The sequence below is a fragment of the Hyposmocoma kahamanoa genome, unplaced genomic scaffold (genome assembly GCF_003589595.1).
Source record: "Hyposmocoma kahamanoa isolate Upper Pololo Valley unplaced genomic scaffold, ASM358959v1 77, whole genome shotgun sequence".
NCBI lineage: Eukaryota > Metazoa > Arthropoda > Insecta > Lepidoptera > Cosmopterigidae > Hyposmocoma > Hyposmocoma kahamanoa.
Window position 1 is genome coordinate 1,147,433 of NW_020653926.1, and position 5,659 is coordinate 1,153,091.

Genomic DNA, 5,659 nt, shown 5'->3' on the forward strand with positions numbered 1-5,659 from the left:
GCCAGTGTTGTGAGTTTAAAAAATATTGAATTCCTGCTCACGTCAAAAGGGTAAATAACCCTATTTACTCTCCACAGCAATAGACACCTAACTGTAATTAATGAATTTGTTATTTAAAATTTTGTTACTAAAATTCTTAAATTTTCATCAAGTCCTGATTGATTTTTCTATTAACGTATAATTCGAAGCAGACTGTCGAAAGCTATCTGTCTTTGTTCCTCCCACTGAGTTATTTCTGGCTCTCTCTTAAAAATCAATGAAATGTAGAGTATGAGTGGTAGAGCAGAAATAATATGTATGCAGGGCGCTACGACTGTTTACTAACAAAGGCGTGTACTGTGGGCGGCCACGGGGTCTGTCGTCTCTATCGCACCTAGTCGGACTTTCGTAACGCGAAATGCGTTTCCGATTTTTAACGATAACTCATTTTTAACGCAATTTTTGACACAACAAAAAATACGCTTGTACACTTTTTGCTATGGTCAATCATGTAAGCAACTTTTTATTGACAAAACTGTTTAGAAAGTAGTATAATTAATGTTTCAAAATCGAATCCTAAAACGCGCTATCAGAGTTTTCCCGTGTAGCAGTATAAATACAAATTCCACTGTTAATAAAACGGGGAGTCCGTAGCTACTACGTGAACCAGTGCTGGCAGGGAGCTGGTCTAATTCCTTGCCATCAGATATGTTGAAGCGTAATAAGCAATCATATATGGTAAAATAATGTCAAATATGGCAAGAAAATGATAAAGAGAGACTTTGGTCTCATCCACACGGTTAGTAGCTAATTTGACTTCCTTTTGTTCCTTTACACTGTATTAGTTCCTAATCTTGTTTGAATCAACTTGAATCTTATAGTTTGAACAATAGTTTTTTGTAGAGTCGCAATATTAATTAAACGAAAATTTGTTAGAGACGTATAATATTTATATATGAGTTTGTATTATTACGAATAACAAACTTTGTTATCATAATTTACATTTATATAATTAAAGCAGAGAGTAATAGCAATTTATAATTAATCAGTCCATAGCGAACGTGACATCGATTTAAAACAAAGTTAATACAAAATATTAATTAATATAAAGGTCGGCAATTATTAAGCTACTTACGTACAATCTCATAAAAGCATTGAACGAAATGATCTTATATAAATGTATACTTAAGTAGACCTGATTATATAGGACGTAATAAACCACACCTGTTACATCTTAATTATAAATATGGCTACTAGAATTAGATATTCATAATAATTATTAGTGTTAATGTGTTTTAATGAAGTTGAGATAACCCGTATTGTGTACAAACGTATAATATATAAATGTAAACTCCTTGAACATTGACCAGCACGTGTATTATAGATTACAATGCAACTAAACAATATACAGCAACAATATAAAGCAAATTAAAATTCGTATTCTCGTATTCTTTAAATAGATTTAGAGTTTTATCTCTCTCTCTTTATTCGAAATCAAAGCAATGTAATGATTAGGTATACGGAATAACTGTAACCAATAAATTTTACGACTGACACAATGACAATGTATGAGATGAAAGATGAAAGGTATGTTTGAAATGCACCTTTTCTTAAAAAATGCTCTACTCTCTACCAGCTAATGTAAAAGTGTTGTACTGTATTTTAAAATTATCTAATAATAGAAAATGATAATTAAAAATGTTGATGTCACAAAAAATATTATAAATACGATATTTTGCATTTTAATTTGCATGTTCACTTTTATATCTCCAATAAGCATACAAATAAATTGTCACGAATTGAAAAGAAGATAAGTAAGCATTTCAATATTGAAAATGTTATAATGTAGAGTTGTAAAGGTTTAAGTTATGTTTAAAAAGTTATTATGAATACCTTGTTAAATAATATTATTAATAAAATTGTGATTTTACATTGTTCGAAACTAAATACAAAATTAATTATTGCAATTAGTTACATGCGTTGTATTAAAGTGTTCGTGTTTTTAAAATTGAGTATTACACTTCTGAATTTGTTAATATAGTTTTAGGTACTATTTGAATAATACGATAAGGATTTTTGACACATAAATAAATTGTAGAGAAGTAGGTAATGAGAATATTTGTCCGCTATTGTTGATAGATTTTTGTGATACCATAATTATTGATTGAAACATTTACCTATCGAAAAACCACATAAACCGCTTTCATTTAGTTTTAAGCATTTGAAGTTGATAATAGAATTATAAAAGATCACAAAAAGGGAGTCAAAGCAGCTACAGAGGTGTGTGTGAGAAGGACTCTCATTTTCATTTAACAGAGTGATTTTCAATATTTTTATTACCGTTTTATATTCAAACCCATACATGACGACTATACAGACGACATATTCAGATGGCAGGGGCTTAGACCGGCCCCCTGCCACGACCGGCGTACCTTGTAGCATTGGACTCCCCAATGTATGGAAAGTGGAACTTGTATTTATATCGTTGAACTGGGAAAACTTTGCTTGCGCGTTTTAGGCCTCGCGTTCTGATTGGTCGGCTACTATGACGTAACGTGACGTAGCTTACGTTAAACACTCGAAGCCCAAATGTATAACTGGTAGAGTAACGGGTTTTCCGGTAAGCTACAACTCTAGAATTGAACAGATAATTATTATTACAGCTCAAAATTATGGAGTATTCTTTTTTAAGTAGTGACCTAGAAATACTTATGGTTAAGGTTAAAAGGTGCCCTTGGTAGCAGCCAACCCATAACAATTATCTATAGTTATCTATTGGAGAGGCACATGATCTTAAAAGTGTTACAACTATTTAAAAGCTAATTTTTAAATCAAAACACTCCATATTCGCATCCAAAGGATATGAATACATGGAATGGAATAGATAAAAATATATTTCTTTTAATAAAAATTATCAACTTATCTCGTTTTTGCATTACACCGGGCTGATTCATTCATTCACGGAATCCACTCAACGGAATCGATACTACTACGCCGCCGCCATCGCCATACTCTGCGCAATACCTAGTACTTACATATCTTTCTATCTCTACGCCCAATTGTGTTGTATACCTATCTACATTTATGTATGGGTATATAATTCGTGCACGTGTCGATATCAACTTTGAAGATATCTTGTTTTTTAATTTTAGCTGTATAGATTAAAGAACAATGCAGATTATCTCTCTCAAAACGAAGTTATTATAAATCAGAATCATTTGGATAACTTTCATCTTTTTTCTATCTAATTTCGGTGGCAATTGTTATTAATTAAGTATTAAAATATTTAATAATATTTTAGGATACTACATTCGAACATTGAACAATACTTCATGATAATATTCTAGAACAATTAAATAATAAAAATTGCCACCGAAATTAGGTACGTAGAGAAAACTAGCCTGAAAATTACCCATTTAATTTATGCATGAATAAACTATTAAAACAAAAGCGTTATTCGCAATTTAATTCATAGTTTTAACCCAAGTCGGCCGTAGCCTTAAAATTGCGGTATTTAAAATGTAGTAAGTACGATTTCAATGTCCATAAATTAATATTAAACATTTCATAATTCATAGGTTTTCGCGATTGTTACCCACACATTGGAAATAATCTATTTTTTCAAATCAAAATCGTGTATTGTTATTATAAAATAATTTAAAAAAATTGCATTTCTGCATAGGTAATTGAATTTATAGAAAACATTGTCAATTAGCCAAATTGGAATAACAAAATGCTACCGCTAGCATTATCGTGACACGTATTTGCATCAGAGAACATGTCAAATGTCAATTACAAAAAGTCGCAAGCCAAATCGTTTTCCCAAAGATTTTTCTTCGTGTATAATTGGTTTTCTGACTGTTTGCCATTATTAGTCATAAATAGCAAAACCGAAAATATCCCAGGCAACAGAAGCTCTATTGAAAAACATAGACACTTACCAGGCAACAGAAGCTCTATTGAAAAACATAGACACTTACCTTGCCCTATACAGATAAATAGCATGAAACCTTCATGACATGAAATAAATTACGACCAAGTGCTTAGCGTCTTCTCCATCAGAACAAGGAAAGATGCAAATCGGCTGCATGGTGGAACCTTTGCCTACTCAAATAAACTAAAGAGACAAAATTATGAATCAACGCTATCAATGATCAGCATGAATAGTTATCATGATAGTAAAATTACCAAAGAAAATAAATATCTTGATTATTTTCGAACCCTGAAATAAATAAAAGATAACGTTATCAAAACCTATCAGAACCAGCGCCGTCTTTATTAATTTATTGCAGTAGCAAGCGTTCAAAAGTAAGCCAATGCAGCAAAACCAGTATACTCAATTAATGAGCATCGCGATAGAGACGAATGCACTTTGCAGCTCGCTCTGTCATTTACCGCTTCAATTACTTAAAGAGAATATTCACATGTGGTACCTACATATTATAATAAAATTATAAACAGTCTAGGTGTAGGTCAATGGCCTAGGTCTTTACTTCTGCCATTTGATAACCTTGGCAAATGAAAGCCACAATATGTGATCATGCTTCAAAAGTGTTAATAAAACATGTAAGTCATAAAATAATACGAACTACATGAAATAAAATTATGTACAGGTTTATGAATTTACTAACTCTCCTATCACAAAAAGTTATCGATTAATAATTGTCCTGAAAAGTTATCATTGCGGATGCAGTCTCATTTATCAACGTTGTGATTTAAAAGTAAAAGTTAGTGCTACCTATTGAAAACACGCTACTAAGCCTGAAACGTCAGTTTGCTCTAGAAAATTCTACTTTTTTGTGTTTGTTTGTACATACACCCTAATCTCTACAATAATTTAACCAATTTAGATATAGTTTCTAGGTAATGTTATTAACATAAGATTGCATTAACATTTTGTGTTTGCTTCATTTATGTAGGGTAATAAATAAGAAAGGTATGTCAATTTGAACGCAGTGAAAAATTGGAACGAAAAGCGCGTTATTATTTTTCTCAGGGGAATCTGCCTTTATATACATGCTTAAGCGTAGTATTCAACTGGGTTCAAGCCCAATTTTTGTTATAATTCAAATACACTACAAAATTAGGTACGGTTTGTATTATGTATGTACGGTAGCGATTTTGGTAAAAGTAAAATAAAAATATCAAAATTAATAAAAATCATAATGGCGGCACAAATAAAAAAAAACTGGGATGAAGGGTTTTGCTATGGTTTTGTTGGACAAAAAGAGACGGGGAAACTTATAAACTTAATAATAATAACGCATAGAAACCTAGTCCGCACGCGCTAAGTGAGGCAAATTGAAGCGCGCCAAAAGGGCCTACACGAGCGGGCGGGCCTTCAGTGCTCAAGGTCAACTTGCACCGCGAACAGATCAAGAATTTTAGCTAAAAATGACGAAATGTGCGGTAAATGAGTGTAAAAATACGTCAGACAAACATAAAATAGATACTAACATCACATTCCACAAGGAAGTAACGCGTTTCAACTTGTATTTTTATATAAATATTCACTAATACCGAAAATTAACCTACTACTAAAACTAGCCTACATGAATTTGGTTTTTGCCTCACTTGTGACAGTTCGTTTGATATGAAACTATCATTCTATGCGTTATTATTCTAAGCTTATAAATACATATTTAATAAAAATTTTAAATTAGGAAGTTGGAGAAAAAAC